General features: G+C 44.5%; 1 long non-coding RNA gene across 5 annotated transcripts in view; it reads left to right on the top strand.

The window, feature by feature from the left end:
• The first annotated feature begins 504 nt into the window (after positions 1 to 504).
• LOC102548648 (uncharacterized) overlaps positions 505 to 23,929 on the top strand; it is a 132,100-nt gene continuing 108,675 nt past the window's right edge. The window contains exons 1-4 of one of the 5 annotated variants that reach the window (XR_015635778.1): positions 505 to 783; positions 11,652 to 11,801; positions 17,589 to 17,866; positions 19,647 to 19,756. This is a non-coding gene — a long non-coding RNA (uncharacterized LOC102548648). Of the gene's footprint in view, positions 784 to 11,651; positions 11,802 to 17,588; positions 17,867 to 18,909; positions 19,043 to 19,646; positions 19,757 to 23,466; positions 23,868 to 23,929 lie in introns of those variants that run through there. The other 4 variants (XR_015635775.1, XR_015635774.1, XR_015635776.1 and 1 more) reach the window with 4 other exon arrangements.

The raw sequence follows: 23,929 nt of genomic DNA, 5'->3' as shown, positions 1-23,929 counted from the left end.
ACCAGAGACCATCTCAAATTAAGAGGAGAGAGAAGAGTGAAGATGAACTTGCTTAGACCTAACTGTCTTTCTGGATACTTTGTTGCCGTAACAGTGAGCTCATCTCTCTGATGATGATTTACGTACCAGGAGGACTGCGAATCAACTTTTGTCTCTTTAGAGCAGTTGCTTCAAGGTGCAAACTATTTAGTGGCGCTATAGTGAGCTTCAGCTGTCAGCTTGGCCACAAGCCCAGAGTCACCTAGAGAGGGAAATGTCACAGGACATTTTGTCACACTGTGTACATGGAGATTGTGCCATTTAGTGGAAGAACCTGTTTCTAGTTGAGGCATGAGTGGGCCCCTAGCACACACCTTTATTCCAAGAGCTTTCTATGTATTATAAAAAGGATTAAAATAAAGTCAACCATAGGTCAAAGGTGGAACAAACAACCAGGTGACAGGAAGTAAACATAGGAACAAGTCATAGAGAGTGAGAGGAAGTCAGGGGGATGGATAGACCGTCACACAGGAAGTAGAAAGGAAGCAGATGCAGTTTGGAGGTTTTTTGAGATGGTGTGGAGGAGAACTTCCTTTTGGTATGTACATCAGCTGAGGAGGAAGGTAAGCTGGGTGCTTTCTTTGCCTCTCTGAGCTAGCAGGCTTTCACTCCAGCCTCTAGCTCTGAAGTCTTCATTGGTAAAATCAAATGATTGAGATTTTGTTAAAAAACAAACCAAACAAAACAGGGAACTTGAACTGAAGGACTGTCTCCACCAGATTGGCCTGTGGACATATCTGTGGGGTAAGTAAGCCTTTGATTACTAATTGACAGAAGGGCAGAGATGGTTGAGGACAGGAGTGCCATCCCTAACTATGTGGGCTGGGTTATATAGTCAAAGCTGACTGAGCAAGCCAGAAGGCCTCTGATGAGGAGCGCATCTTTGTATTACAGGTCCTGCTCTCAGGTTCCTGCTAACGGATAGGCTGTGGTATGGAAGTGTAGTAGGCCAAGAGAAGCCTTTCCCCTCCTACTGATTCGCAGTCAGTGTTTATCACAGCAACAGGGAGCAAACTAGCAGACTTACTGTTACTGGAATTGAGTGTGTGTGTGTGTGTGTGTGTGTGTGTGTGTGTGTGTGTGTGTGTGAGAGAGAGAGAGAGAGAGAGAGAGAGAGAGAGGTGTGGGGGAGAGGGAGGTGTAGGGGACAGGGGGTGGGGGGTCTTATTTTCTTGCTATGTAGCAACAAAAAAGTGTTGTTTGATTCAACAACATCCATGCCCATCAAATTATGCAAGACGCCAGGAAGGGTGGCACAGGCCTTTGATGCCGACACTTGGGAGGCAGAGGCAGGAGGGTCTCCTACTTCAGGGCTGACCTGGCTTACATAGCAAATTCCAGAGCAGCCAGGGTCACGTTGCAGAGACCCTGCTTAAGAAAGGGAGTGGGGTTGGGGGATGGAGACAGGGAGGGAGAGAGTAAGGGAGAGGGAGCAGGGTTAATAAGGATAAGCCATTGCCCAGTGGACATTTAGTCTGACTGTGGAGACAGTGATAAACAAAAGTTTTCCAAGTATATACTTAGAATTTATAAATCTAACCTTACACATGCAAGAGAGTGATCCAAAAAGTTAAAAATGAACAACGAAAACTTAGCATCAAATTGTTACTAAAACAAATATTTTATAATTGATAATGCAATCCCCATTTTTTTTAAAGATTTATTTTATTTATATGAGTACACTGTAGCTGTCTTCAGATACACCAGAAGAGGGCATCGGATGGTTTTGAGCCACCATGTGGTTGCTGGGAATTGAACTCAGGACCTCTGGAAGAGCAGTCAGTGCTCTTAACCACTGAGTCATCTCTCCAGCCCACAATCCCCCCCCCCCTTTTTTTTTAAAAAAAAAACCGCTAATTCAGAAGTGATAATCTCACCCTTGGGAAGGTGAGGAGGAGGAAGAAGAGGAAGAGGAGGAGGAGGAGGAGGAGGAGGAGGAGGAGGAAGAGGAGGAGGGGGAGGAAGAGGGAGAGGAGGATGAAGAAGAGGAGGAAGAGGAGGAGGAGGAAGAGGAGGAGGAGGAAGAGGAAGAAGGAGAGGAAGAAGAGGAGGAGAAGGAGGAGGAGGAGGATGGGGAGTTCACAGTCCTCTTTGACTACATAGAGAATTCAAGACCTGTGTAGGCTCCATAAGACCCTGTCTTGGAAGAGCCATACTGAATAACAGGAGGGGTTTAAGTAAAGTTTAATTCTGTCTTTGTTGTCGGATGCTAAGCGGAAGGTTCAGTGTGTTCATAAACTTTTTTGAGATATTTACCATGAGGGGAAAATACGAAAACGAAACAGGAAGTGAGCGCTCTGGACTGGAGAAACCGAGGCTGTGTCTCTGTTACACTGACCTCTCAGCCTCTTGACTGAATGGCTTGGCTTAGTACATTTTGCACACACCTTGTGGAGCAAACCAAAAGTTTCATGTATTTCACATGATCTGCTCCTAATCCACTGGTCGTTAGGGTATATTTTATTTCCCCCCTTTCCTCAGGTGACTATGTACAGAAGCACAGGCTGCCTCGAGGAACCTTCCCTGTAAGGTTCACCAATGTCATCATTGTCTTCAGTGCTTTAAATAGTTTGACCGCTCTTTAAAAGATCAACTTAATTCTACAAATTTAAATTATGTGTGTGTATGTCAGGGAGGGCGGTCCATACGAGGGCAGGTGCCTGCAGAGGCCAGACACCTTGGATCCCCTGGAGCTGGAGTTCCAGGCATGCGAGCTGACTGACATAGGCACTGGGAATTCACCTCAGGTCCTCGGAACCGAGGCACCGTCTCTCCGTACCTGGTTTGATTGTTCTTGAAAGTCTTCTCTGAGCCAGGGTCTAACCTAGACAGGCTCTCACACTTATCTAAGTTTTCTGAGAGAATCCCACATGACTGATATTTTTTCTAACCTGTGCCTGCCTACAGAAAATGGCATCTGCTGCCTGGGGCAGCATTTGTCTCTGCAGTGTGGGTAGTGGGTAGGGAAATGGGTCCTGAAGAGATAGTATCATCTATAGAAGAGTAGCTCTGTGCTCTACCACAAAGACCGGGGAGAGAGAAGCACGAGATTGTTAGGTAAAGGCTTGGAACCATTCCTTCCAGAGCTGTTCTAGGAGGAGAAGAGGCATTGATCTAATAAATCTGGGTCAGGGTGTTCTGCTCCACCGGAGTACAGAGGCAGTCATGGGCGGTATAGATGGTTTTAATATTCAACTTAGCAATGCTCAATTTTGGAGAACAATAATAGCAATCAAAAGTTAACTGGGATGCTTTCCACATACGGTAGCCTAGTGTCTCTCACCCTCCCATCGTCCTCTCTCTGGTTGGTATCACACTTGCATTCTTCCATGCTTGTGTGGAGCTGTTTGTTACATGCAGGAGTGGTCTGCCTGTATGTTTGCCTGTGTGCTCTGCGGGGACCTGGTGCCCTGTAGAGGCCAGAAAACACCATCTCCTGGAACGTGAGTTATAGACTGCTATGAGCTGATGTATGGGTGCAGGGAATCAAACTCAGGTCCTCTGGAAAGGGAGCTTACTGACCCATCCCCTCCAGCCTCTGTGTTGTTATCGTTGAAGTGGAAACTTAGGGCTTCTTTGGAAAGTTGGTTGTGTTGGATGGTGTTTTGCTGGGGCAAACACGTGGAGGAACATTTCGCTGAAGTGGACACAGGTGAAAGGCTAAGGCAGACTCGTGAAGGAATGTTTAGCTGAAGCAGACACAGGTGAAAGGATGTTCTGCTAAAGCAAGTACGTGAAAGGACACGTGATGAAGGATTCTTCGCTAATGACACGCAGGTATTGGTCCACCTTGCATTGTGTAGTTGAGCTACATTTGTGGGGACTCCATAGAGAGAAACGCCCCAGAAAACTTCTCGTGGTGTGCTGCAGTTTCTTGCTGTTTCCATAGATTCGGGCTGATTGACAGAGTGATGTCAGCTGAGACACATGCTAAGGCAAGGCCTGTGGAGGACACGTGATGTGTGGAGAGAGATAAATAGAACTCAACAGACAGTGATGGAGGCTGAGCTTGGCTTGCTTATTGAACTGGCTGTGCAACACTTGTTCATCTCACATTTTCACTGACCTTCTGTTCCCTGAGAGAGACACAGATGAGAACTTCTTCTGGTGTCCCTCCTGGTCCTTCCTGCTGACTCGTACTGATTTGGCTGAGGCCTGGTTGTTGCTGCTAGGTCAAGCTACCCTGCTGCTATCCCGATACTACCAAATTGGACTGTCAGTGTATCCATGAAGTGCTTGTGAGTGGATCGAGATGCGCTGCTGACCCTTGAAGTGAACTACCAATTTCCTGACAACACAGATGGGAGTTGCTCCACGAACACATTTCTAAACAGGTCCATTTCCCCCACATCCTTTCTTTTTCACTACCTTTGGTGGGTGGTGGGCTAGAAGGAAGGTCAAAGCATTTAAGAACCATTGTTAAACATAGGCTTTTGAAAAAAATTAAAGTTACATATCGTCATTACGATTTATCTTTATTTTCCAAACAAAGTCTCACTCCAGGGTCGGACTTGGCCTCAGACTCATCCCATCTCTCGGCTACTTGAGTGCTTAGGTTACAGGTGTGAGTCCCCCATAGGTGTGGTACAGGTGTGAGTTCCCCATAGGTGTGTAACAGGTGTGAGTCACTGCTTCAGTCCCACATAATGCACTGTCATTACACCTCAGCTGTTATCCAAGGGTATTGGATTCAAACCCTTGAATTCACACCCAGAACCACTTGCATTGCCATTTAAACCATGTCCATGTTAGACATCGAACAGTTCTCAATATTATTGATATTACGACAGAGAAAGAAAGGAACTATTCCTCTGTCTGGGTCCCATAGCTGACATGGTGGGTATGGAAGCTATCAAATGGGGCAGGGAAAACATTTGCTGGAAATCTTACTACATTGGCATCTTCTGATTGGCAGTATTGAGTGGGGGTGTGCCTGCAGTCTCAGGCGTAGGAGGCCAGCACCCTACCTTGGAGTTACAGATCCCACCCTCGACAATTATACGTCTATAAATAAATCCAAAATAGTGATGAAAAGCAGGGAAGGATATTAAACTGCATGGAGAGAGAGGGGAGGGAGGTGAGGGAGGGCAAGGTCCAGCTAGACTCATAGTTTTATGGTTCAAAGGCCCAGGAGCCTCTTCTACTTCTTACCTGCATACTTTTTCGAAACAAGTTCATTCCATGTTGCGTGCATCCTCTTCTCTCAGTTCCCCTCTCGTGAAGAACTTTTGTGTGGCTGAAAAAGCACCTGAACATGAACGTTCCTTTTCAAAAGGCATGCATACTGTGATGCCTGTCATTTCAAGGCACGTCAAAGGGCTGTATACCAATACTTGGTTGCTAAGAACAATCACACACACACACACACACACACACACACACACACACACACAGAGTCACAGTCACAGTCACAGGGAAGAGGCTTGGTTGCCTGCTCAGAGAGCACATCGGCATGTGCGTGCTTACTAACGTCCAGCCAGCCGCATGGGTCAAATGGGGACTGGAGGCAGGCTGTGAGCAGCCCTGTACACGCACACCACGTTATTTATATGTGCGCTTAATAACTCCGCGCTCCTCCAAAAGAGACCTAAGGCATCATCTTTATAAATTGTTATTGTCGAGATGAAAATTCCAATCTGCGAGACGAAAAAATAAAACATCCTTTCCAAATCCATCCATCTCTGAAATAGCTGAGAGGGTAGCAGCTGCTAGGGGGATGAGAATCATTTGGGTTTGGGATCAGCTATTGTGTTTCGGGGCCGACATTATCTCCTATCAATGGCTGTGGCAAAATTAGTTTTATTAGCCAGATAATGAGCCCAGAGGCAGACACTGAAGCAGTCTCGGAGAGGGTGCTCTTCTGCTTCGGGGACTATGGCTACGGAGGAGGGTTTTGTCCCGGGGCGAGGTCAACGTAGGGCACAAAATAGCTTTCTGTCTGTTCTTGTCTGGAAAGCACACTCCAAGTCTACGGCTAGGCAGGCTCGCTGTGTGACGTTCTCAAGGGGAAAAAGACAGGTATGTTCAGAGAAGCTACTTTAAGAAACAAACAACACGTGAACTGCTGTGAAGTCAGGAGACTAATGCCAGCATCACCTTTTGAATTCTTTACTGCTAGTAATTCAATTAATTGTATAGTTACCACTGTTTGGGCCTCAGAAGAATTCTGTCCAGTGTGATGTGGTTGGGTAAGTCCATTTCCCACTGTTAGCCCAATGGCCTTTCTTACCTGAGTTATTTGTGGAATCAAAGCTACCTGAAATACGCACAGAGGCCAACTGAAAGTGAATAAATAAAATTAACGGGCTATTTCACAGAAATTCATCTTTAACATAAAGCATGTCTTTTTTTTTCCCAGTTGTGCTGAATCACAGAACTCAGCGATTAACTTAGTGATGGATCCACAGTCACATGGGAGGGCTTTCTTCCTAAGTATAAGTGGGTGCCTCTTTTTTTTTTGTTGAAATGTTTATCTTTTTGACAAAAAAATGTGGTTGCACACCCATTGACAATTGTGCTGACAGTCTTGTAATAAAAAAGTTATTTGATTATCAATATATCTGCATTTAATAAATATATTGATAGCTAGAAAGGTAATGTGCTGAGGTAAATTTGGGACTGCAGCGCAGGTCACTTAACGCCTGCTCAACCCAGACTCTTTTTCCTTATTGGTCACTGGTTCCTACCAAGGTTGACTATCATTGGTTTTAATGGGATACAATTATGTAGGGAATACAATTATGAGATTTTATATCCGGCTGGAACAGAATAGTGTGAGAATTTGAACCGGCAAGCAAACAAGCTTAAAGAAGGAATTTTCAGTGGCAAAGGACGCTGCTCGAGAGCAGGGTTCAACCCTCAGCACTTATGACATCTCAGAACCATCTGTACCTCCAAACCAAGGGATCTGCTACCTTCTCCCCATATCCACAGGCACCAGGCAAACCATTCCTTCACTCAAAATGATAAAAATAACCTGTAAGATTAAAAAAGAAACACAAGACAATAAAAATAAGAAACGTTTTTAAAAAGAAAAATCTTACTTATTTTTGAAAGAAGGCAATTTTGGATGAATATAGCTACATTGAAAATTTAGCAAGCCAATAACAAGCCAGTGGGGTAGGGAATGTCTTAAGGAAGGACACTGAGGGATCTGGTTTTAAATAGTTAAGAACAAGGAAGTCCTCCCTGAAGAAATGTTTATGTGACTGGTCTGTTTAAATTAACTGGTAATATGGTTCATTGTATACGGAGATGACAGAGAAACAGGCAGTGGAGAAGGAAGACAGAAGTGCTGGGTGTTTGTCATGGCCTGAGTCTTCACTGCTTTCCAGCTGGGATGCCCAAGACTCAGTGTTGGGCTGCAGACCTTGAGAGGTAATAGCAGCACGAAGGCTTGCTAATCTCCCAGTCAAGGATAAGACCACTTCCACAATTTAAATCCAAATTCGAAGCAAACTTAAATTAAATACTGGCCAGGTGGATGTCTGACCAGGTCCACCCCTGGGTTCCCCGGATAATAGTCACGAGTCATGTTTTGCAGTGGCTTAAAGAGCCAGACCTACAAATCCCACACTTCTCATCAGATCCAATCAGGGGCAAGCTCATCCTGACGTAATTCCTCCCACCCACAGGTCATCCAGTGCAACCTGTTCAGGGGATCCAACAAACATAGGACACAGGGACTTATTCTCAACTGCAAACAGAACCCTTAAACCTGCAAGGTCTCACGGGATGTGACCTCAGCAGCGCAGTCCTCTAGTCGAGGGCTCAGAGCTGAAGGTGACTGGCACATGGAGGACACTTTTGAAAGTGGCCCTAGCTGATGGACATAGGACACTGGGGCGAGCCTTTAAAGGGCATATTTGGTCCCCAGACTTCTTGAAGGATGTACTTTGTATATTATTTTTCCCTAGTGGAATAGTCTCCCTCCTTTCCTTTCCTCCTCTCTCTCTCCCTTCCTAGTTGCTTTCTGGCCAATGTAAAGAGAAGCTACAATCCAAACACACCCCTCCTCCACAGAGTGTTGCTCATGTCTTTTGTCACAACAACGAAGTGAAATGCTGGCTACAACAGAATCCTATGTGGAAACAGTTATCTTTTGTTTTGTTATTTTAAAGTCTCCATTTTGGTTCCAAAAGAGGCATATTCAGAGGAAAGAGTATTGACAAAAGACAAAAGGAGACCACACACACATACACGAAGATGTGACTGCTCTCCACACTGAACGGTGAGAATATGTTTGCCCATTTCACAATTACATCTTAAGGGGAACTCCAAGGACTGACGTAGAACACTGTACCAAAGAGATTCTCTGTAACCCAAAATGGAGATGAACTTTTCTTCATCGTGGGGTTTTCAGGCAAAGAACCAAAGTTCTCCAAATAAATTGTTTGTTTCCTTTTAGCTGATTTCTAAATCTTGTAAAACAAATCAGAGTTATAACCTCAGAGTCAGGGACGACCATCGATTCTTCCAGGAGGCTCTGCTTGCAAAACAGACAAAACAAAACAAAAGTCCAGGTAAATGTTTCAAAGGAGAGCCCACCCGAACCTGTTCTGTAAGCTGTAACTGGAAAAATAAAGACATTGACATTTCCTACCTACATTTCACCAACACTAGAACTGAAGGGGTTTGTGCTAGTGTTCCTTACGCTAACAGTCAAATACGCACATTAATTATCTCCCAAATGAGTCACTTTGACTTTAAAATTTTGTAGACACTGGAACTGTTCCCACTGGGAGTAACAATAAAAGGTTTCCAGATTTAATATTTTAAAGGATTTTATTTATCTGTATTGTATGAGACTGGGTGTTTTGCCTGCATTTATGTCCATGCAGCACATGTGTGCTAGCTGTTCTTAATCACGCAGCCACCTTTAAACACACAAGTCTATTTTAAAAAAAAAAATCTATTACCATTATATATGTGAAATTAAAAAAAAAAAAAGAGGGATACAGGGTAGCAAAGTCCAGTAGAGTTTCTATAGAAGAGTTCCTTAAACAAGTTAAAACTCAGCCCTAGAACTAAATGTCGAGAGATTATATGTTATAGAAATGATAGGCACGTTAGTGTCAAAGGGCAGAGTCTGGCACCAGAAAGCATCAAAGGAGAATTCTTGGATAGAATCCAAGGCTATTTTCCTGAGACAGTCGCATGTAGCCTAGGCTGGTCTTAAACTCCCTATAGAGTGGAGGGCGACCTTCCTGCCTCCGCCTCCCAAGTGCTGGGATGACGGGTGTGTGCGTTACCACACCCAGCTAGGACTCTGATCTTTCGATGGAATCTTTGATGACTATACCTAGTGTTCAAAGATGTTTAGAAAATGGCTTCATTCTCCTGTCCTATCTGCTACTTGCCCTCTGGTCCCCGCTGTGTTTTGTCTCTAACTTTACTCCCGTCCCACACTACCCCCACCCTCACCCACACCCCCTGCTGAGGTTCCCCACCTGTCTCTGAGGACACTGAATGCTGGTGGATTTTATTCCTGACTGAGCTGCTGATCACCTTGGAGCTTCACTGAGTACAAGAGCCCCAGTCTTATTCTCAGAGACTTTGGTATAATTTCTCTAGGGAGGAGACCTGATGTGGGTATTTTTAAAACTCTCTAGGATATTCTAATTAAAGCACAGGCAAGTCTGAGATGTGATCTTTAAAATTAGTGTGGCGCTTTCGATGCATGTCTCTTGTTTCTTGCTTTCTTGTATGAAACCTGGTGTGATCTCAATGATATGAAGCACAAATCCTGTTCGGTGTTGTTAATCTTGGGTTAAAGATCTAAAACAGAAACACACGCAAGAAAACCAAGCTGCATAAATAGGCTCTGTTTCAGTTTGGAGAGATTATTTAAGAGTGACTTGGCCTTGCGTTTTTGTGTTAGACAGGGTTAGATCTCAGTGTGAGGAAGACAGGATTCTGCCACTCCTGACAGGATGCTCTAACTAGTGGGTCAATCAGTAAAGGGAAAATCATATTATTGGAGCGTCCACACTGAGAAGTACTAGGGAAATAATTAACACCCTCTCTCTGCGTGGCATTGGTCCAAACATTAGCCAAAGGTCTCCAGGTTTCCAGACAGTGTTCGAGGAAACAGAAAAGTAAACTCATTTTTCTAAGCGTGGGAGGAATAAAGGCTTGGAGTCACAATTCAGTGAACCCTACTAAGCATGCCCAGAGTGAGGCTGAAATCCAGTTGTAACGCATTAAGTAGCCATACTAAGTAATTTGTTAAAAATAAATGTCCTGATTGAACAAAGGCAAACTAAAAGCCTCTACCCGGCACAGGAAAGAAAAAAAAAAGGTTCAATATTCTTGAAAAGTTTAAGGGCAGCTTAGATAAACCCAGCACAAGAGTCTCCACCTCCAGGGCTCTGCTATTCCTTTGCCTGAGAAAAGCAGCCATGGATTTCCTCCATGACAGCAGCCAGTCCCCTCCACCAACAAAGTTAGAGAAAAGAAAGGAAAGGAAAGGAAAGGAAAGGAAAGGAAAGGAAAGGAAAGGAAAGGAAAGGAAAGGAAAGGAAAGGAAAGAATAAGGGACACCCAAAATCAAACCACAAGAAAGCTAAGCATCAACAGACGTAGGAAAAACTAGAGACAAAGAAAAACTCATCACCCGAGTAGAGTCATGCTAGCATGCTAGTGAACACGCGTGGTCCCTGACCTGGAGGCTGAGTCGGGAAGACCTTGAGGTTGAGGCCAGTCTGTGCTGCATTCAAGACCCCACCTCAAAGCAAACAGAAAAATGGAGTCAGTTGCGCAGATCCACTGTTGACAAAAATGCATGAAGTCAAGGATTCACAGAAGAGGTCCTCCTGGGTGGTAACATGACCCTAGCCAAATGTCCTAACCTTTGCTCTGACTTGTATCCTGCTTACACTTCAAAGGTGTGTGTGTGTTTGTGTGTGTGTGTGTGTGTGTGTGTGTGTGTATGTATATATATGTGTGTATATGTGCACATGCATGTGTGCATGTGTGTATGTGTGTACATGTGAGCATGTGTATGTGTGTGTATATGTGTGTGTATGTTTAATCAATCCACCAATAGACAGCCCAACATACAAAATCACTCAAACTGAGAAATAGGCAAGAAAGATGGGGTAACAAAGACCCTCCAAAAATGGACCATAAAGAATTAAAACTGCTCCAGGAAACACTTTGGGGAGGGAAGTGTTTAGTTAAAATCTGTTGCTGAGGAACAGGGACTGAAGGTCCTTTGACAATTGATGTCACAGCAGAATCTGAGTTTGCATAGCCCCAGCTTTTTCCCTTCCATGTTTCTTTCTTTTTTTTTTTCTTTTTTTTTTTATAAACTCAGTATGCCCCAGCAGGAAAACCTGCTAAGACCAAAAACTTTTATACCCCTCCTCCCAATCCTAGCCCAATTTAAATGAATTTATTTTCACTTGCTAGAATAAGTCCTAAAGTTGAATCACTGAGAAAGTGCTCCCAGTAGCCCTATTAAGATATAGTTAATAAAAAAAAAATAATCACAATAATCACGGGTAACATGGTTAGAGTCAGTGATCTTAGGGTTCTAGGAGTGAAAGTCAGCTGTGACCTTGAGTGCTGGTCTTCTCAGCAATCTTCAGACTATAAACTTACGTTTCCAGGTTATCCTCATACTCTTCACAAGCCACAATGATCCTGAGCTCGCTCCCTGATCCTTGCAAGCTGCAACAGTCCACAGTCCCAGCAGCCAGAACTCTGGAAGCCACTGAGGGTCAGAGTAAGGGCAGAGCTCCCTGGGGAGCCATTTCCAGGTAATTGCCATAATCTAACGTTCCCTTTCATTCCCCAGAAGAGCCAAGCCTCCTCCTGGGCACTGTCTGTATTTGATTTGTCTTGGGGGCTCCTGATTGGAAGGGGTTTTTCCCTGGGGCATTTGTGGACGGAGAGAATTGAGCATCGATGCCAACTGGCCTGGCAGATAGACAGTGAAAAGGGAAACCGTCTATAAGGGAAGACATAACGAGCTGCCCACACAGGGCTCTTAAGAGTCCTGGGACTCTAGAGGGCCTTAACTGTCCCTGACAATCAGTCTGAGGCTCTGTGTTGGTTGGCAAGAAGTGAAGACTTGGGCAGAAAACTTCCGGGGGTTATTTTGTTGTGACAGTGGTGGTAGGGTATGGGGTGAGTGGATTTCAATTTACTTTAGGTTTTCTAAATTGAAGTGTGTGTGTGTGTGTGTGTGTGTGTGTGTGTGTGTGTGTGTGTGTGTCTATGTGTGTGCATCTATTATGTTGTCTCTGTGTGTGTCTATGTGTGCATGGGCACATTTGTGTGTGTGTGTGTATGTGTATGTGTCTCTGCATGTGTGTGCGCACATGTGTGTCTACATGTGGTGCTCAAGGACACACATGAGTGTGCATTACAAATTGTATTAGTAGCTAGAGAATGTGCTGATATCCCGTACCATTAGCATCCCTTGGTAGTACAGCATCTTTGTCACTAATATTGGTAATTACCATAATCTAAAACCTGTGGCTTCACATTTTCTCACTTCTCACCTTATATTCCTTTGGGAAACCCTCGATAAACATAGTCAACATGTGACCTTAGCACTTCCCAGTTATGACTTGTGATGCCCTTGATGGTTTTAGGGATATAACAGATGCCATAGACCATGCCTCACTTTAGCGCTTTGGAAGTTCTGAGTTTGGAGGAGGACGGTGCTGGAGACACAGACGACCCCATCACATCCAGGGAACACACAGTCAGGGGGAAGCTTCATTGCTGGTGCTTATACTGACATAAGGGCCTCCACACATTTCTACCGTGGGTCCCCGTTTTCTCCCTTTCCAGATAGTTCCCAAGCAAAGAAGCAACAGCATGCTGGGCATACTCATTATTTGGGGAGCAACCTTCCTTGTCCCCCACATGAGTCCTCCTCTTCTGCACAGGGGACATGTCTACTGCTCCTCACATAGTTTCTCACAGCCATTAGTTGGTATCAGCATGCTTCATGCATATTTTATTTTATACTCTTATTTTCCTGTATGACTTTATTGTTCCGAATCATCCCAACTTTTAATACTGATAACTGTGTTGATTTTTTTTTTGACCCTTTGAGGTATCTCAATATTGTGCTTTTGTTTGTTTTGGAACATTTCCTGCCTTCTGGCAACATCCTGTACTCCAGGGACCGTCTCACAAGCTTCTGTCTAGAAGCAGCCATTTCTCCCAAGAAAGCAGTGTTCAAAGATTTAAACACTCACGATGGAGCTCCTGCTCCTCACCCTCCTGCTTCTGATGCTTTCCTCATGGTCTTATGACTAAGACTGAAGGCTGCACACAGTAGGAGGTTCTGACAGTAACCAGGTACACACAGTAGGAGGTCCTGGCAGTGAACAGGTGCACACAGTAGGAGGTCCTGGCAGTGAACAGGTGCACACAGTAGGAGGTCCTGACAGTGAATGGGTACACACAGTAGGGGGTCTTGGAAATGAACTTGGTGCAGAAACCAGACTCCATGCTACCATCCCTGGCAGCTCCAGATGGGCTCTGGAGGATGTCTGTCTTTCATAGTTTTTCCTCTTAGCTTATGCTGTTGAAAAGAATTGCAGATATGAGAAGTGACTTTGTGCTGTCTTCATGCTAGACTGCCATGTTTTGTCGTCCAGACACATTTTGTAGCGTTGCTTCTTTGTATGGTCCACTGTGAACAAGTCGGTTTAAGGTACACCAATGAGAAAAAAGATTAATCTCATCATAGGCATTCCTCAAGTGGACATCAATCCTTTGGGAGGCTACGTCATGTAGTCCCTTGGCCTGGATTGTGTGGGACTGTTGGACAGGCCACAGGTGCATTTCTTCATGCCCTGGCTGCATGCAGCTTGATCTCATCCAACAGCATCTTCTATCCTCTCCAGTTCTTCCGCAGGCTTCCGTTAGGGTGTATGTGAGTCTTAGGACATAGGCTGTCATCTTGTTCCCAAAAAGGGTATTTAAGGCCGCTGGCACGAAGAACACTGCATCCCAGAGCCTCCCATCCTCGGCAGGAGGCCATCCTCTGCTGGTGTAGGTGTGTGTTCTTTCTGAGTAAGGATTCTAGAGGTTGCGTTCTGTTTCCTTTCTCAGAGGGGTCTCGTGGACTCTGAATCAAGCTGGTGGTCCTCTGTGTCCCTGCGCCCAGTAGGACCAAATATCAGTGAATTCTATCCTCAGGTTCATTTTCTCTTTTATTCCTTCATTAATTGTAGAAAAATGCACTGTGTTTTATATAAAGACAGCCTAGTGGTTTATGTCCTTTCTGAAGTGCGGTCCAAGCATTAGATAAATATTATCAGATGGTCTTGGATTTATTTGGAAATATAGTAAACCCCACATAATGGTCCGTCAGGCCTTCCTTTCTCCAGCTCTGTTCTATCTTCCTTATAGTGAATCCTCCTCATTCATGCATATTATTCTCATTGACAATGAATCATGGGAAGTCTGGTGTTTAGTGGTGTATATACTTAGAGCTCATTTTCCCACTGAATCATGGGAAGTCTGGTATTTAGTGATGTATATACTTAGAGCTCATTTTCCCACTGAATCATGGGAAGTCTGGTATTTAGTGGTGTATACACTTAGAGCTCATTTTCCCAATGAATCATGGGAAGTCTGGTATTTAGTGATGTATACACTTAGAGCTCATTTTCCCAATGAATCATGGGAAGTCTGGTATTTAGTGATGTATACACTTAGAGCTCATTTTCCCAATGAATCATGGGAAGTCTAGTGTTTAGCCATGTGTATCCTTAGTGCTCATTTTCCTTCTTTGTTTTGTTCATCAGGGCTCTGAAATACAGGAACTACATTCTCTCAAGCAATGAAACATTTTCCTCCCTCTCACTAACCCGGGGGTACCATCAATTTCCCTGTTAGAGTTTTTCCTTGAATTTCATTTCAAGCCAATTTAAAATCTCTCTTATATTTCAATGAGAATAAATGACTAGAAAGCCCAGAATCCAAAGGTCAGCAGATGGAGGTTTACTTCCAACGTTGAACCAATATCACAGTGTATAGCATTATATCTGATTTCTGCCTATGGGCAGCCACACTCCTTTCCATTGCTAGTCATAATCCGCACTAATCATCGATCCGTGTTCTCAGTCCCAATTGTTTTAAATCAATTGATTTAGTCTCAAAAGTAGATATTGAATATTCTTGCCACTATTGTTGTGACCATATGAAGAATATAGTTTATAGTTTAGATAGCATTCAAGTACGAGGTGTCCATGTACATAAGGCACTGACTTCTCAGGATTTTAAACAATCATCATGGCTTTGACAAGCTGATTGATAAGTTTATTTACATTTTGTTTTGTCTTCCTCAGCTTATTAACAAAAATTTCTAACTCATTTTTCTTGCCTACTATTTATAAATAAAACCATTTGACTTTTGCATATTAATTTACCCGGTAGATAGCCTACCTTTTGTAGTAGCTTTAGTTGATTATCCTAGGTTTTACATTTATATTTAGTGTGGGGAGTTCCCTGTCAGGTGATCTAGGGAGGAGTTTGGCAAGTGGTAGAAGATGCATGACTCTATGTTGTTGTTGTAAAAATGATTTAATCCCAATCCTGGATTTCTATACCCCCTTTGATCATTCAGTCCCAGATAAGAGACACACACCCTTTATATTTACAATAAGCCGTAATCAGTATTAGAGCAGGGCAAGTATCTAACCTTTTGCTATTAGAATCTATTCGCTCATCAATAACCTAAATTATAACCTGCCAGGTCCCATCTGGGCAGCTCTTAATTCTAGTTAGCCATGTTCCTCTCTTCCTCATGGTTCTCCTCAGACCCTGAGCCTGGGAGTCCCAAACCCCTCCTATCTCTCTTCTGCCCAGCTATAGGCTGTAGGCATCTTTATTCACCAATCAGGAATAACTTGGGAGCAAGGTCACATAGCATCACTTGGGTCTACATGCGGATTCTCTCATCCCTTGGGGAAAACCAGGGCTTGGGAATGAGCGGTTTGCACAACAATACAAAAAAAAGACCAAGCCTCCACATGTTACTTATATTTTGTTTTCATAATCCAATCACCACAGTAAATTAACTACTTCCAGTTGTTTAAATTCAGTAAAATAGGCTGTTTTCATACCTTCGCCTCTGTCAAATGTGACCATGAACACCTATGATGGAGGCTTCTGAGAAACGGAGGCAAAAGGGGCAGGAGTTCCAAGTCCAACCTTGGCTATATTGTGAGTTTGAGGTCAGCCTGGGCTACATGAGATCCTGTCTCAAAAATTAAAAACATAAAAGTAAGCTTGAAAGTTTCGTGTTTTCCTTGACTTTCCTGAAATGTAGCAGCAAAGACACAGTCAAAGCGGAGGGAAAGATACATAAGCCATGGACTGAGAAGCCCAAGTCTGGTGTCACTGTGGAAACCCCAGGCCTGGCTCTCTGTAACTGTCAACTGTGGCCCTCAGGCAGCACTTGGTTCATCCAGCCAAGCTTGGAGGAATTTACCTCAGGATGGGGCTCAACCTGCTCCTGAGCTTCAGTTCTTTCTTGTAAGTGATTTAGTCTTTCAGTTTCTCTTCTCATTAATTAGTATTGACGAGTGTTGTAATTATGGACTGTGTGATGTAAACGGATGGGCACTCTGCTCCTATTTTATGGAAAGGATGGTGGAGATACCTGAGGGCATTTGCCTGTGCTCTTGGGTGGGTGGGGTTGGGGGAGGTTGGGGGGTTGGGGGAAGGTTCAGAACTGAAATTAATTAAGGTCTAGGATTGCAAGTGCTTTCCTGTCCTTATGTCTCATGGCTTCTATGGATGTAGGTGAAATCAATTTCCTTTCTCACTCCAACAAGTCTGCATACCAGCTCATGTTAAATTATAGGAAGGAAGGAAGGAAGGAAGGAAGGAAGGAAGGAAGGAAGGAAGGAAGGAAGGAAGGGAGGGAGGGAGGGAGGAAGGAAGGAGTGAAGGAGAGGAGGGAGGAAGAAGGAAAGGAGAAGGATGGAGAAAAGGAGGGAGAGAGGGAAGCAGCAAGCTTGTTTCCGGAGCCATCATAATTAGTAATGTCCTTTGCAGTGCGCTCAGCTGCTGTTTACGCACATGCTTTTATTTAAACATGTGACAGTGTTTCCTAAAAACCTACTTTTCTTGAAAGTAACAGCAACTCAACTGTCAGATAAACAGTGTAATTCCAGTAGAGACATTGTAACCAACAACGTCAGACCCCTTGATGAAGACATTTGCCCCTCCTGGCATTTTTATTTCCTTGGAGAGCATAGCAAATTGATTCCCTCTGAAGAAACTGTTTCAAAGCCTGGGTCTCCACTTTCTAAAGTTTCTGTTCCTTCCTGCGGGAGTCAGGACTGGGTAGTCACAGGTGGAGTCAGGTCGATGGTTTTCTGGTTAAAATGGTGGCAGCAGTTAAGATCCAGAATAACCTTTTAAAATCTCCTGGTTCAAATCTCTTGTTCATGGGTAATGACGAAAGCCATGGAGGTGAAAGCCAGTGACTGCCTAACAGCCCTGAGAGATGCAGGCAGCTTTAGCAGATCCTCTTCCCAAGCCTCTCTAAATCTAGCATCCCGTTCCAGGTCTTCTGTTCCCTGAGTCCTGCTTCTCTGTTGGAGACCTCTGCCTCTGTAGCAGCGGTGAAGAGAAAGGCTCAGCTCCCAGCAATGCAGGACTTCATCTCTGCTGCAGGAATACACACACCTGAGAGAGCAGAGCAGCTGCCAGGCAGAGGCCTCCAAACACACACCTGAGAGAGCAGAGCGGCCACCTGGCAGAAGCCTCCCACTCAGGAAACCTGTATCTCCTGCTCATTCAAACAGCTGCAGAGAAGACTGGATCACTACCTCAGTGATGACAGGTGGTTTCTTGGAAATGCTTGACACGAGCTAGCTCCGGGTTGGGTGGGGGTGGGGGGATAAAATGCTAGTTGTGATGACAAACAGCCCTGAACCAGCTTCAGAACCCAGGACCAACACAAAGCTAAGTAAGGAAAGCACCTGCCACAGAAGCAACAGAAAATGCAATTTGGGACCAGATGAGGGCAATCTGTCTGGGACAGGTGTCTATTTCAAAAGAACTTACTGGCCTACTTGTTTATTGGGTGGACTGTGTAGGCAGGGAGTGGGCAGCCAGCACTGGCTGTAATGCTCCTGGGGCAGAAGGTCAAATCATTGCAGTGGTTTGAATATGGCCCAGCACTCTAAACTTGGAGTGAAGGCTGTGAAATGGAGTCCTTGTGACTTACATGGCCAGAAGAACGAGGGTACCCTTTCCTGCTTAAAACTTTCCTTTTCCAAACGGTAAATCAGTATTTGGAATTTGCTGCAACCTGCGCAGGGATCCCATTTAGGAAGCAGGTCTGCGGTGACACCGACTTAACCTGACCAATCTGTTACCGCTCTTCATGGTCACTGCATTCTACTTTCAACACCCCTCCAGATCTACAAGGACCTGCCTGTGTTTGCAGAAAGATGCCCCTCTTCTTGCCTAATCCATTCCCCTGACCCCTTCAAAGCGAGAGCTACAGGTTAGCTTCTTCTCACCAAACCTTTCCTGTTGCACACAGCTCATTTTCACAAAGACCCTTCAGAGACCTGTGATTTGGCTGACATGGCAATTTTTCTCATTAATGTGTATTTTGTTGTGTAAAGTCCTTAAATTGCTGTTATGTGTTTTAAATGCATCGCCCCCAAAGAGGGAAACATGTTTCAAAGATACTTTCCGTGACTCTGTACTTTAACACAATACATAGCACGTAGCTTTGCATTCGTTGAACACCCAACACCGGGTGTTGTGGATTCGGTCCTCCAGGCACTTCTCAGGGACGTTGGTCTCTTTAACTCTCAGCAGCTGTGATTATTCAGACCAGCATAAGACTGGGCCCTTTAACTCTGATGCTCTGAGGTGGTGGAGTTTATGAGGCCCCGCCCCTTATAAAGCCCCACCCCTTATGAAGCCCCACCCCTTTGAGGATTTATAGATGTTTCCAGAGCCAGACACCTTTCCCTGGTGAAGCTGCTTTGCCCGTTGATCGGTAAGTAACTCCTTACTGTTTTCCCAGGCTAAACATGGGCGGAATTGCTTTTCCCATCTTTTCTTGGCACCGTGTCTGGGGTGGATAGATTTTGTGCCTGTGGACTCAGAACAAGTCCACACAACACTGGACTTCGGGAGGTCACTTACCTACTTTTACCTGTTTTGTTTCTTGGCAATCCATGCCATGTCTGGTGTCTCTTCTTTTCCTGCCATTTCTCCTGTAGGCAGACAGGCAAATAGTTTTGAGAAAGAATAGAAAGAACAAAGCAAACGTTGGTTTTAGTATTTTTGCCTTATCGGGTTATTTTGATTTTTATTTTGGAGTCATTTTGGTTGGGGGGGGGTAGGTGTCCAGAGGTGTCGAGAGGACAAAAACATGCTGTAAGGTAGGCAGAGAGGTGGGGAGAGTCTGAAAGGAGCTGAGGTAGGGAAAGAATATGATTAAAATATATTGGACAAAAAAGAGAACAAAAGAATATTCTTTATTAAACTGATTTCAGAAGCAGTGTCCTTATTCTTCATAAACACGTTAACTGCTTCTACTTGACTTAGGCAGAAAACTGACGTGCTAACCAAGAGAAACCATCTCTTCTACTGTGCAGAACGCCTGCCATGGTTTCTGGCCACCCGTCCTCAGGATGTCGGGCACACGTGTCTCCCTCAAGCTCTCTGCTGTAGATGGAGTAGAACTGTGTTACACCAGAAAACAACAGTAAGTGGTCGTTCAGGAGCTGGCGGGTCTGGCCAGGTGTTTCCAGCTTCTTGGCATCTTATTCAGTGAATTGAAACATACTTGCACAAGTTACAAAGTAGCAGGGAGGCTTCGTGAAATGCAGTTATGCAAGTCAGATACAAGATACAGAAACAAGAGTGACAACGGCCATGTGCATGAAAGTACTCAGATCATTTTCTGGGACTTGCTTTAATGGAGTTGAAGAGAAGGAGTTTGGTTACTAGTAGCATAGTTTGGATGGTTCTCCTATTTGAGTGACAGGGTTGGATTACATAAGCCTTTACCTTTCTGTAAATGCTTGCCCATAATGCATCTGTTCATGCATCCCAACCAGCCTAGACTGAAAGGGCCTAATCTCTTGGCTTCAGGATAGCCTTGGGCTAGCACTTGCATTGTCAAGGGATGCTAAGGGGGCTAATTTATTTGTATTGCTTAAAGCAGGTGTGTCTGCAGCCTGCTGTAGCTGGAGGCCCTATGTGCATTGTTAGGGAAGGAGGGTGTGCTTAGCTCAATCTAAATGGACTCCCAGATTGCTAAGTATCTGTAGGGTTGCCTGCCTTGATCAGTCCTTAAGCTGCAGCTTTACAAATGCTTAGCTTACCTGAAGACAGACAAAACTTTAGAGCAAGGGAGGGAGCCTGGGAGGGAGACCTCGAATGCTGATTGTTCCTCAGGGCATATGTCTGAGCCTGAGTAAGACTGAGCTTTCCACACTAGTCACCTTTTAAAGCTGAATTTGTTAAATGGAAGTCTCATCAATTAAATGCAGCAGGGTATAAGGTCAGGCTTCTTCTGTCTCTTTTACATTTTATTTCTGTTCTCTGTCCACCATGTCTACCGCCCACTCTCCCTCCTAGTCTCACGTTCTCTCCCCATTTCTCTTCCTCACCCCTATATGCAGCAGGGGATTGTCATTCATTTTGTCTAATGTGAGCTTTAGGCCTGTCATCTTGAGCCTAGCCCACATCAGGTACCTAAGCTTTACTCTGGTTGTGGTTGTCACTCTAGACAGAGAATGACCTGATTTTCAGTCTCATTTCTCTTCCCCTCCCTCTCCTTCCCTCCCTCCCTCCCCTCCTTCCCTCCCCTATACCTCTCATCTCTTCCTACTTTTCATAGTTTGAATCTCAAATCACTTCACTACACAGATCCTGTTTTGGGTCCAGGTCCAGGTCATAAGGATTTCTGGGTCCAGGATGGGACAGGATTGGACTTGCTTCATCCTTGCTACAAGCCTGGGTCCCCACTCTGCTTGTGGCTCTTGGTACTGCTCTGCTCAGTTTGAGAGTACCCTGAGCATGGCTCTCCTGCACTGAAGTGCCTCCTGGTCTAACACATGGAGCAAGACCACCTCTCCTGTCCCTGTTCCACCTGTGATGCTTAACCTTCCCCACTTCTCCTTAGCACCTCTCCATTTCTGGAACTAAAATGAGCATACGCTGCTCTGTTAGGAGATTCCTGCTCATTTTTAACTGCAATAGTTCTGTGAATTTAAAACAAAAGCCTTTAGACTGTTTACATGTTCTTGCCTGTTGCTTATGTAACGTTACATAGTAACAAAAGTTACAATTTACATAGTAATAAAAATCCTCTTCAGGGTACCCCTTCATTCCCAAAGGGGTCTCTGCATAGTTAAAATGATGTCAGTCACATTGAAGGGACTCAACCTGACCCACTGATCCAAATTTCTTGTGCTAATCAGGGGAGGCCTGACAATCAGTCCTGCTAGGGAGCGACTCTTGATCAATGGAATGCCAAACTTCTCCCATTTTAAAAGGAAAAGCCCCACCAAACTCTCAGAAATAGTTGCTGAAGGCAGTTTTTGTTTGTTTGTTTTTAAGGAAGTTACAAACTAGGCAAACCTGTTTAAAAGTTTCCAGGGTGTCAGTCAAATTGCTAAACCCATGAATATAATGTGGATGACCAGGTAGTGACTCTTCTTGCCTCCTGTCTTCACTGCTGTGGCTATAAGGTCTAGACAATGCCTGGTCCTGGCTAGGAACCCCTCCACCATGGTTTATAACCCAGTGGATGTTTTCCTCAGGCACTGCCACCCGTGGCTGGCTGAACACAAAATCATTTGTAGATGAGCCCTTATGAAGACTGGTGTAATGAAGCTGTTGTTGCCTTTGTGGGAAAATGGCTAAAGGTGGAAAGTACTAGAAAGGGGGTGGGGATTGGGGTGGGGACATGATCCTGTGAGGGAATGAGAAGACAGGTCTCTGCAAGTGATAAAGAATTCAGTGTCCACTCATAACCCCAGGGGACCTGTTCAGATGCTGAGGGCCCTCAGGCTTTATACTGTGGTGGAAAAAAGGACAGCTTCTGTAAAATCAAGAAAGGAATTCCATGCTTCTGGTGGAAGGCTCACTCTGTCCTCCAGTCTGAGGAGGGAGGCTGCTCTTTCACCCCAGTCTGAGGAGGGAGGCTGCTCTTTCATCCCAAGCCCGTGCATTTTTCCTGCTCTGTTTATTGCTCAGATCTGGTAGCTCTCGTCCCTGGCAGCTCGTGTGAATCAGTAAATTAAATAAATAAATAGAGTAAAATGAAAAGGAACCCCTGATGCCCTAACGCCCATCTCCGACCTCTACTTTGAACTGAGCTATCATGAAGGACAGGCACTAGAGGGTTTTATTTTCTGTTGTGTTTTTAAGATCACAGAAGGTTTTAGTAGTTCTCTGAAGATGAGAGATTTTGCCTAGTCCCACATCTCAGGAGTCTACGTGTCTACTGGAAAGACATTCGGTCGTTTTTCCTGGCTCTAAGCACTCTCTGTATTGTCTGTCTCCCATATCCTGATCTGGTCTCCATGTCCTCAGTGGTCTCTGTGAAGGCACCACCTGATAACCTTTTTAATGTGCTAGCAGAACATTTAAAAATAGCCCTTTGCAAAGGACTCCAAAATGTTGCTTACACACATAAGTATATGCAATGTAGATGTCCAATTTTATTCTATTTTGGTTCAGAAAATGACTATCTCAACCTAGAAAATATGTCAACAAGTGGTCCATAAACAGCAAACAGGGCTAAAATTATGTCATTGGAATGCCAGCACGGGGGAAGAAAAGAATCCTCTCTGTGTCCTCAAACAAAACATCCTTTTATTAAAAACAATCTGTTTTTAGAAATCATCTCTGTAGAATCAAAAACCAAGGTTCAAAAGCCATAACAGAGTAGGACACTATTAACTGAGGAGAAAAAAAATATTTCTATTTAAAAACACAGGCAACTTAGCCTGTCTATAGCTCACCATTTCTCTCTGGGAAACAAACAGAATATTCTGATCCTAATATTTCACAAGATGCGCTGAACTGTTCGCATCCCAATCGCTTGTTTTTCCTAACTAGATGAGGATTGAAATTGGAATTTTCAAAGCCCAGTGTTGCTTCTGAACCAGCTACACAGACTAAAATACACCCACCTCCCGCTCAGAGCTCAGAACCAAACAGCTAGTCGCAGCAGGACCCGAGGCAGCCCTGTGAACCTTGGCTCCGCCCCCTGCGCCCCCAGTCCCGCCCCCGCCCTCGTCTGCCACTCACATTTAGTAGGTATACATTAGTGAGCTATAAACCACGTCCTCTTCCTTCATATTTGGAGAAATACATGATTTAAAATACACGGCGATGACAAATTTGTGGGAAATGTCAGCCCACGGATTATTTTGACATAATGTTCTGCCTATCAATTAGGAACGCACAACTAAAATTAAAACCTCCGGGAGAAAGAGAACGACTGCCGCCCGGCCAGCGGCCAGCGTTACTGGGACTTGAGATGGAATCATTGATCCTTTGAGGAGGAGAACCGGGCTAAACAACTCTGGAAACTCGGCAACAGCGACGTAAAAATCAGTTCTGGCAGGGAACTGCTTCCATTTTCAAGGCACAATAAATGCTTTCATGGCGAGAGTTAGCTTCAGAAATCAGGACTTGGGAATGAAGCCATCCCTTCCTTGATTTTATTTATAAGAATTTTTCATATGTATGAGAAAAGGAGGGTGAAGTCAGGAGACTGTGCCGAAGAATATTTTTACACCCCTTTGCCTCAGCAGCACTACTATAACCAATAAACGTGCATTCATTATGCGTGGAAAGCAGGGGGTTCTAGCAATGAGTCCTGCGTCTGGAAATGCTGTGGGCGGGCGGTCATAATACC

This window comes from Rattus norvegicus, chromosome 13, assembly GCF_021556685.1.
Source record: "Rattus norvegicus strain SHRSP/BbbUtx chromosome 13, alternate assembly SHRSP_T2T, whole genome shotgun sequence".
NCBI classification, from domain to species: domain Eukaryota; kingdom Metazoa; phylum Chordata; class Mammalia; order Rodentia; family Muridae; genus Rattus; species Rattus norvegicus.
Note: the sequence above shows the minus strand (reverse complement) of the source record. Positions and strands in the feature narration are given on the sequence as shown.